The 10,799-nt window shown below is 38.5% G+C and overlaps 1 long non-coding RNA gene across 1 annotated transcript in view; it reads left to right on the top strand.

Moving 5' to 3' along the window:
• Positions 1-5,727: 5,727 nt before the first annotated feature.
• The window catches only part of LOC144577163 (uncharacterized), a 75,726-nt gene continuing 70,654 nt past the window's right edge, over positions 5,728-10,799 (top strand). The window contains exon 1 of the long non-coding RNA XR_013520506.1: positions 5,728-5,917. This is a non-coding gene — a long non-coding RNA (uncharacterized LOC144577163). The remainder of the gene's footprint in view (positions 5,918-10,799) is intronic.

The following is a 10,799-nucleotide window of genomic DNA, read 5'->3' as shown; positions in this document are numbered from 1 at the left end:
AATTAGTGATGGAGCCAGAACCACCCTAAGTTTTCTCCTTCCAGCCCAATATTTTCTATATGCAAGAAAGGGGCAGATGGTTTTCCCATGGAAAAAGTTGAGGCAAAGGAAGCCCCTTGTCTGACCACCAGACCATTAGGATCACAGAGTCAGATTATCTGAATGTTTAGCAAGACTTTAAGTTAGGGTTTTTGTTTTGTTTTTTTTCAGCGATGAGTTCTCATTATGTTGCCCATGCTGGAGCTTGGTGGCTGTTCACAGTATACTGCAGCCTCAAACTCCTGGACTCAAGCAATCATTCTTCCTCAACCTCCGGAGCAGCTTTGACTACAGAAACCCACCACTGTGCCTGCTTTAAGAGTAGGTTTTGTTTGTTGGTTTGAGACGGAGTTTCACCCTGTCACCCAGATGGAGTGCAGTGGTGCAATCTCCACTCACTGCAACTTCCACCTCCTGGGTTTAAGTGATTTTCCTGCCTCAGCCTCCCAAGTAGCTTGCTTGGATTACAGGCATCCACCACCATGCCCGGCTAATTTTTGTATTTTTAGTAGAGATGAGGTTTTACCCATATTGGCCAGGCTGGTCTTGAACTCCTGTCCTCAAGTGATCTGCCCACCTCAGCCTCCCAAAGTGCTGGGATTACAGGCGTGAACTACGGCGCCCAGCCAAGATTAGGTTTTCAAATGTTGTCTAATCCAGTCACCAACAGAACACTTGAATCCAGTCTATAAAATCCCTCTCAAATGGTCAGTCTATGTTTATACACTTAGAATGATGAGAAACTTGGCCTTTGATTTTTGTTTAGCTCAGACTGTTAGAAAGTTTAGTCTTATATTGGGCCTAACTTTGTCCTTCTATGGCTACAACTCAGGTTTTAGTTCTACTTTTTGGTAATTCAAAAATCACACAATTAGCCATGGGAGTATATTATCCTTTACCCTCTTTCATGTGTATTACCTTGTCTTTCCTTTCTTTCAATGCTTTACGTTTTAGTAGGACATACTCAAAGGCCCACTGGACCAATCAAATCTAAAATATGCCTATTACCAACGTCTTTCAAGTTCATTGTGTAAAACAGACCTGAAAACTCTCAAAGAGGGATAATGAAAGGGGAATTAAAGTCTGATTCAGGCCAGTTGTTTGACATCCTTGAGGTCCTTTGCAAATGCTGATTTCATGTGGGTCTCAGTATGACTAATATAATCTACTTGGCCAGGTTATCCCAACCCATTTTCTAAAACTCTTTGCTTGCTTTGTTATCTCTATGTATTTTGTGATACTACAATTTCCATTGTTCATGATAGTAGTGAGCAAATTATATAAAGGTACTATCTTTCATCCAGGTCTGCAAATATACTTTGTTAACAATTTGAGTTTTGTGTACCTTATTTATGTATTATTATTATTATTATTATTACTGAGACAGAGTTTTACTCTGTTGCCCAGGCTGGAGTGCAGTGGCACGATCTCGGCACACTGCAACTACTACCTCTTGGGGTTTAAGTGATCCTCCCGCCTCAGCTTCCCAAGTAGTAGGGATTACAAGGGTGTGCCACCACGCTTGGCTAATTTTTTTTTTTCTTTTTTTAGTAGAGGTGGGGTTTCACCATGTTGACCAGGCTGGTCTCAAACTCCTGACCTCAAGTGTTTTGCCTGCCTTGGCCCCTCAAAGTGCTGGGACTACACTTCGTAGTGCCTGGCCGTGTACATTGTTTTCAGCAAATTTGATATCTAAAAATCAGATTTAGACCCCAAAATTCAGAAAATGGGCCAGGCAGGGTAGCTCACACCTGTCATTTCAGCACTTTGGGAGGCCAAAGTGGGTGGATTCCTTTAGCCCAGGAGTGTGAGACCAGCCTGGGTAACATGTCTCTACAAAGAAATAAAAAAAAATTAGCCGGGCTTGGTGGCACATGCCTGTAGTCTCAGCTATTCAGGAGGCTGAGGTGGGAGAATTACCTGAGCCCTGAAAATTAAGGCCACAATGAACTGTGGCATGCAGAGCCTCCCCACTGCACTCCAGCCTGGGCAACAAAAGTAAAACCCTGTTTAAAAAAAAAAAATTCAGAAAATGATTTCTTTTAAATAACAAGTTCCCCAAATGTCCCTAAAGTATAATTAGACAGAAAATGTTCTGTTACAACCTATGAAATACTTCAATTACTAATGGAACAAGATATAGACATTTGAAATCTCCGTGGGGAAAAATAGAATTACAGAAATAAACTTGAAGATGAACAAATAGAAATGAGGAGATGAAATTCAACATCGAAAGACAATCTGAATATTCTCATATTTTTTAGGGCTACAGACATGCTCCAAGCTTTACTGTTTGAAAGTTAGTGGAGCTTGTTGTGGCTCAACCTAAGAAGTTTAGGTATCATTTCAACCAATCAAATGTTCACAGTCTTGTAGAAAAGACAGGTTGGAAAGAACTAAAACAGATTTAAAAGAAAAAAAAAAGCCCATTCAAAAGTAGGCAAGGGATATGAAGAGACAATACAAAAGAAGACGTATATGAGGCCAACAAACATTTGAAAAAATGCTCATCATCACTGGTCATTAGAGGAATGCAAATCAAAACCACACTGAGATACCATCTCAAGCCAGTTAGAATGGCGATCATTAAAAAATCTGGAGACAACAGATGCTGGAGAGGATGTGGAGAAGTAGGAACACTTTTACCCTGTTGGTGGGCATGTAAATTAGTTCAACTATTGTGAAAGACAGTGTGTCCATTCCTCAAGGACCTAGAAATAGAAATTCCATTTGACCCAGCAATCCCATTACTGGGTATATATCCAATAGATTATAAATTGTTCTACTATAAGGACACATGCACACGAATATTCATTGCAGCACAGTTTACAATAGCAAAGACCTGGAACCAACCCAAATGCCCATCGGTGATAGACTGGACAGGGAAAATGTGGCACATATACACCATGGAATATTATGCAGGCATCAAAGATGATGAGTTCGTGTCCTTTGTAGGGACATGGATGAACCTGGAAACCATCATTCTCAGCAAACTGACACAAGAACAGAAAATCAAACATTGCATGTTCTCACTCATAGGCAGGTGTCGAACAATGAGAACACATGGACACAGGGAGGGGAGCATCACGCATGGGGTCTGTCGGGGGGAAACAGGGAAGAGTCAGCGGGGGGTGGGGAGTTGGGGAGAGAGAGCATGGGGAGAAACGCCAGATATAGGTGATGGGGAGGAAGGCAGCAAATCACACTGCTATGTGTGTACCTATGCAACAATCTTGTATGTTTTTCACATGTACCCCAAAACCTAAAACGCAATTAAAAAAAAAAAGATAGGTTGGGTGTACATCAGAGTCTACTAGGATTATATCCCAACCATCTAGTCAAAGCAGAAACTGGGCTGGGCATGGTGGCTCACACCTGTGAACCCAGCACTTTGGGAAGCCGAGGCAGGAGAACTACATGAGCGCAGGAGTTAGAGACCCACCTAGGTAACATATAAAAGGTCTTTTTTTTTTTGAGACTGAGTTTCGCTCTGTTTACCCAGGCTGGAGTGCAATGGCGCGATCTCAGCTCACCGCAACCTCCACCTTCTGGGTTCAGGCAATTCTCCTGCCTCAGCCTCCTGAGTAGCTGGGATTACAGGCACGCGCCACCATGCCCAGCTAATTTTTTGTATTTTTAGTAGAGACGAGTTTTCACCATGTTGACCAGGATGACCTCGATCTCTTGACCTCGTGATCCACCCGCCTCGGCCTCCCAAAGTGCTGGGATTACAGGCGTGAGCCACCGTGCCCGGCCCAAAAGGTCTTTTTTTATAGAGAGATCCTATCTCTACAAAAAATTTAAAAAGAAATCAACCAGGCATGGTGGCAGGTGCCTGTAGTCATGGCTACACAGGAGACTGAGGCAGGAGGATCACTTGAGCTGAGGAGGTCAAGGCTGTATCAGCCATGTATTGTGCCACTGTATTTCAGTCTGGGTGACAGAGTGAGACCCTGTCTTACAAACAAACAAACCAGAAACAGAATTTGAAACTTTCAGAAAGTTCCACTATTTTTGTTTTTAATCCATTCCAATGTCAGGAAGCTTTTTCTTGTGATGGAATCTAAGCCTCTATTTTGAGTCTCATGAAAGAAAAGTTGCAGCTGGTCAACACCTCTTTGTAAGATCCTATATGCACAGATTCCATTTCTCTCTGGATCATGAATAACTGAACTAGTTATAAGGATTTTATGAGGGCCTAATGAGTGGGAAGATTCTCTTACTCAACTTATTCCCTATGTCCAAGTGAATAAGAGCCAATTAAGGCATGGAGGTAGTGCTCACAGTACTTGTCTGGTTTAGGCTTCTACCTCTGCACCGGCAGGGACCTAATTTGATATTTTATAGTGATGTTTTAATGGCTGAGGCTAAGTACTACTATTATAAGAAGAATAGGAAACATCACTTCATAAGGTCTATAAGTAAAGGGTATAATTATAAAATTTCTGAAATCTTTTATGCTTAGTGGCAAAATTGACTGTATTAGGTTGAAAATTCTTTTTAGAAAATATTATGGGCCAACATCATAGGAACAAAGCACAAAACTGACTTTGGATCAGGTCTAGACCATTTAGTCATTCCTCAGTATCCGTTGGGAATTGGTTCCAGGACCTCTTGTGGATACCCATATCTGCTCATACTCCAGTCCTGCCATCAGTCCTGCAGAACTTGTGATATGCAAAGTTGGCCTCCTCTTTACACGTGGGCTTTGCATCCCTCCAATACTGTATCTTCAATCTGTGTTTGGTTGTTAATTTGGAACTGGCTAGTATGGATGGCTGACTATATTGCAAAAAATTCTTGCGTTAAAGGGACCCACTCAGTTCAAACTCACATTGTTTGAGGACCAAGTGTATTTTGTTTTTTACTGGAGACATTTAAAATATTTTCAAAATTCACTTAAAATTCAGGGTATTTTAGGCTATTTAATTAGTGATATGTCTTTGTATAGCTTTTCTCAGGTTTCATGGTTGTGTTGTTTTGATCAAAATTTAAAAATTTGGGGTCATTATTTCTTCAAATTGCTTTTCTTTTCCCTTCCACTCTCTCTTCTCCTTTTGGGACTTCAATTACTCATATATTAGGTTGCTTCAAATTGTCACACAGTTCAATGGTGTTCTGCACATTTTTTTTTTTGTCTGCCGTGTTAAACTACTGTTAATTCTACATTTTTTTTCTTTCTTTACCTAAGACATTGTATTTTTCATCTTCAGAAATTTGACTTAGGTTATTTATGTATCGTGTCTCTTTTTACCATGCTTTTGCTTTCCTCTCTCTTTTTTTAACATATGGGATATATTTATAATCATTGTTTTAATGTTCCTTTTTCCTAATTCCTAATCTTGGTAATTTCTTGGTCTGCTTCTATGGATTGATTTTTTTTCTGATGATTTTAAGTCATATTTTCTGATGACTTTTATGACTTTGTGAATTTGGGGCTAGATATTGTGAAAATTACATTGTTTGGTGGTAGATTATTTTGTATTTCTAAATATTTTTGAGTTTTGTTTTAGAGTATTAAAATAATTTAAAAGTAGGTTCATTCTTTTGATGTTTGTCTTAGGTTTTGTTAGGCAGGACCAGAGCAACTTTGTTTAGGGCTAATTTGCCCCAACTACTGAGGCAATATTTTCCTGTTGCCTTATATATTATGAGGTGTTTATTTTTAACTCTGGCTATTGAGAATGTGAACTATTTCCAGGCCTTTGTGAGCTCTGAAAATTATTTGACCTGCTCCTGGAAAAGTGGTTCTTTTTCCAGCTTTGAATGATTGCCTCACATACATGTGCTGATCAACACTAAGCTTAAGACTTGAGGGGGACCCTCCACAGAACTTTGGGTTCTCTTCCTTTGGTGCTTTGAGACTGTCTCCTGTTTGGTGAGTTACAGCCTAAATTCTCCACTTTGTCTCTCAACTCAGGAAAACTACCTCATTCCTTTCCTCTCAGCGATCATTGTCCGGTATTGCCTGTTTTCTAATGTCTGAAAAATATTATTTCATCTATTTATCTGATTTTTTTAGTTACTTCATCTTAGGCAGAAATAGCATCCTGAAGGTCAGTGTATTTTAGGACTCCTAAGTGAGAGGAATAGTTTCCAACTTTCTATATTAGTATATCCTAAAAATGTTTAACATACAATATTTAAAGGCATTTATGTAAACAATTGAAATCTTTCTTTGAGGAAATTAAAACAACAAAACTTGATTGCATATTGTGATTTCATATTTTGCAAATGTTAATATTTAATCATATGCAGAGCCATTTAGCTTAAGTGCATTAATGTAACTCATTTAAAAGAGGCCAGTAATTGTCCTATTAACTCCCACTCTGGATATTATCTGCTCTGCCCTGCTGGTAAGGCCAGAGGGGGACTCTTCTATTGGCACCCACAGAGATTGCTCTGATCTGTTGAAAATCCTGTTAAAATCTAATTACTTAGGAGAATCAGCCAGGGAATATCTAATGAGCTCCAGGAAACCCACTAGAAGAAATTCTGTGTTACTAACGAATGGAACGTCTTCTGTCTTTCAATTATACTGATACCACATGAACATAATTGCTGCCTTATAAAATGTGACTCTTGTTTGTTGTTTTTTAATTGCGTGTCATGAATTTTTTTTGATCATGTGAAAATAACTTAATTTCCCATGGAGGAGAAATGGTGCAAAGCTTAAATAAGTGTACTTCATATCCTCACAAATATTTGATTCTTGTTATCGAGTGCTTATAAAAAGTATGTACATTATTTAGTGAAGCCACTACACAGGTGTAAATAAACAAGATGATTAAAAAACCTTGAATTTTTAATCTAGAATGAAAAATATGTTAATCAGGAAACTGAAAAGAATCATTCTCTGCAATCATTTTCAAATATTGCCAAAAGAAAATGATTTATTAAAAATGAAAATTTATTTATCTTATTTTATAAATCTTCTGTTGCTCAGGTTGGCCTTGAACTCATAGCCTTACCTCCTCAAGCACCAGGACAACTGACCAGAGCCACCACAGCTCCCTTATTTTGTAAACCTAACTTTGAGAATCTTACATTTCTGTGGTTTACGTTTCCTTCTCTCTCTAACAGCAACATCTTTTTCTTTTGTTCCCATATCTTACCTAATTTTATATTTCTACTTTGTTGACTTTCCACTTCCCTATATTTGGGACTTGTTTTCTTTTTCCTGTCTTTTTTCCTTTTTTTTTTGAGGCAGAGTCTCATCTGCCAGGCTAGTGTGCAGCGGCACAATCTCGGCTCACTGCAACCTCTGCTTTCCAGGTTCAAGTGATCCTCCTGTGTCAGCCTCTCTAGTAGCTGGGACTAAAGGCACGTGCCACCATTCCTGGCTAAGTTTTTTGTATTTTTAGTAGAGATGGGGTTTCACCATGTTGACCAGGCTGGTCTCGACCTCCTGACCTCAAGTAATTCTCCCATCTTGACCTTCCAAAGTGCTGGGATTTACAGGAATGAGCCATTATACCCAGCTGGGACTTTGTTTTCTTAAAGTTGAATGAGTAATACATCATATTGATTAAGAGCACAGGTTTTGGAATCAGATAGGCCTGTTGTATTCAAATCCTGGCTCTTCTCTTATTTATCTAATATTTACAACAAATTTCTTAACCTTCTGAGTCTCAGTTTCCATTTCTGTAAAATGGGGACACTAATTTGTACATATGGCATTGCATAAGGTTCTTGTGAAGACTCTGTGAGGTATGTAAAGTTCTTAGCACAGTATCTTGCATGTTGTAAGAGCTCAAGAAATGGTAGTTATTATTTTTGAAGACTAATTAAATTTTGGAATATGAAAGAATTGTGATATCTAAGATTCATTAAAAACTAATGTAGGGTGAATTTCTATTATCCTAATGTACTTCTATCACCATGTTCCTATTAAATTTGTTGAAAAAATTAAAATGGGTCTATTTTTAGTAACATGTCAGTGAACTTCATTCCAAAGTTTATCAAGTTTTTAGTCAATGTGTCATTTTATAACATGGATTGATTTCAGCAGATGACACTAGAAACAAAATGTGGTTTGGTGATACATTACTTAGAAAAATACCTGTCTTAGTGACAAATTATTATTAGAATGTTATATAAGATTTTAATGATAAAGGAGAAAAAAGACTATTACATATTATTTCAACAATTAGCAATGTAACTATTAGTTAAAATTATTATCTGGCCTATAGAACTCCGGCAGTTGAAATACTTGTATTGCCAGTGCTTTTATTTTCAATCTTTTAGTAACATTAAAATTAGATTTTCTCTTTTGCTTAACATGTAGACTAAAATATTTTTTTAATCAGACTATTTTGAAGCTTATAAATTGTCTTGTAAAATGGTTCTTTGCATTATAATTAGATAAGGAAGTAGAATTGTTACTATAATGTTTTCACTTAGAATAGGCTCTTTAAACTTAAACTTTCTTTCTTTTTTTTTTTTTTTAATTGGATTTTAGGTTTTGAGGTACATGAACAGAGCATGCAAGACAGTTGCATAGGTACACACATGGCAGTGTGCTTTGCTTTTCTTCTCCCCTTCACCCACATTTGGCATTTCTCCCCAGGCTATCCCTCCCCACCTCCCCCTCCCACTGGCCCTCCCCTTTTCCCCCCAATAGACCCCAGTGTTTAGTACTCCCCTTTCTGTGTCCATGTGTTCTCATTTTTCATCACCCACCTATGAGTGAGAATATGCGGTGTTTCATTTTCTGTTCTTGTGTCAGTTTGCTGAGGATGATGTTCTCCAGATTCATCCATGTCCCTACAAACGACACAAACTCATCATTTCTGATAGCTGCATAATATTCCATGGTGTATATGTGCCACATTTTTCCAATCCAGTCTATTATCAATGGGCATTTGGGTTGATTCCAGGTCTTTGCTATTGTAAACAGTGCTGCAATGAACATTCGTGTACATGTGTCCTTATAGTAGAACGATTTATAGTCTTTTGGATATATACCCAGTAATGGGATTGCTGGGTCAAATGGAATTTCTATTTCTAAGGCCTTGAGGAATCGCCACACTGTCTTCCACAATGGTTGAACTAATTTACACTCCCACCAACAGTGTAAAAGTGTTCCTTTTTCTCCACATCCTCTCCAGCATCTGTTGTCTCCAGATTTTTTAATGATCGCCATTCTAACTGGCGTGAGATGGTATCTCAATGTGGTTTTGATTTGCATCTCTCTGATGACCAGTGACGATGAGCATTTTTTCATATGATTGTTGGCCTCATATATGTCTTCTTTCGTAAAGTGTCTGTTCATATCCTTTGCCCACTTTTGAATGGGCTTGTTTGTTTTTTTCCTGTAAATCTGTTTGAGTTCTTTGTAAATTCTGGATATCAGCCCTTTGTCAGATGGGTAGACTGCGAAAATTTTTTCCCATTCTGTTGGTTGCCGATCCACTCTAGTGACTGTTTCTTTTGCCGTGCATAAGCTGTGGAGTTTGATTAGGTCCCATTTGTCTATTTTGGCTTTTGTTGCCAATGCTTTTGGTGTTTTGTTCATGAAGTCCTTGCCTACTCCTATGTCCTGGATAGTTTTGCCTAGATTTCCTTCTAGGGTTTTTATGGTGCCAGGTCTTATGTTTAAGTCTTTAATCCATCTGGAGTTAATTTTAGTGTAAGGTGTCAGGAAGGGGTCCAGTTTCTGCTTTCTGCACATGGCTAGCCAGTTTTCCCAACACCATTTGTTAAACATGGAATCCTTGCCCCATTGCTTGTTTTTGTCAGGTTTATCAAAGATTGTATAGTTGTATGTATGTTGTGTTGCCTCCGGTGCCTCTGTTTTGTTCCATTGGTCTATATCTCTGTTTTGGTACCAGTACCATGCTGTTTTGATTACTGTAGCCTTGTAGTATAGTTTGAAATCCGGTAGTGTGATGCCCCCCGCTGTGTTCTTTTTGCTTAGAATTGACTTGGCTATGCGGGCTCTCTTTTGGTTCCATATGAAGTTCATGGTGGTTTTTTCCAGTTCTGTGAAGAAAGTCAGTGGTAGCTTGATGGAGATAGCGTTGATTCTGTAAATTACTTTGGGCAGTATAGCCATTTTCACGATATTAATTCTTCCTAACCATGAACATGGAATGTTTCTCCATCTGTTTGTGTCCTCTCTGATTTCGTTGAGCAGTGATTTGTAGTTCTCCTTGAAGAGGTCTCTTACGTTCCTTGTGAGTTGTATTCCAAGGTATTTTATTCTTTTTGTAGCAATTGCGAATGGCAGTTCGCTCTTGATTTGGCTTTCTTTAAGTCTGTTGTTGGTGTAGACGAATGCTTGTGATTTTTGCACATTGATTTTATAACCTGAGACTTTGCTGAAGTTGCTTATCAGTTTCAGGAGTTTTTGGGCTGAGGCGATGGGGTCTTCTAGGTATACTATCATGTCGTCTGCAAATAGAGACAATTTGGCTTCCACCTTTCCTATTTGAATACCCTTTATTTCTTTTTCTTGCCTGATTGCTCTGGCTAGAACTTCCAATACTATATTGAATAGGAGTGGTGAGAGAGGGCATCCTTGTCTAGTGCCAGATTTTAAAGGGAATGCTTCCAGTTTTTGCCCATTCAGTATGCTATTGGCTGTTGGTTTGTCATAAATAGCTTTTATTACTTTGAGATACGTTCCATCGATACCGAGTTTATTGAGGGTTTTTAGCATAAAGGGCTGTTGAATTTTGTCAAATGCCTTCTCTGCGTCAATTGAGATAATCATGTGGTTTTTGTTTTTGGTTCTGTTTATGTGGTGAATTACGTTG

This window comes from Callithrix jacchus, chromosome 7 (assembly GCF_049354715.1).
Source record: "Callithrix jacchus isolate 240 chromosome 7, calJac240_pri, whole genome shotgun sequence".
Lineage (NCBI taxonomy): Eukaryota > Metazoa > Chordata > Mammalia > Primates > Cebidae > Callithrix > Callithrix jacchus.
The sequence above is the reverse complement of the archived record's forward strand: the minus strand, read 5'-3'. Positions and strand labels throughout refer to the sequence as shown.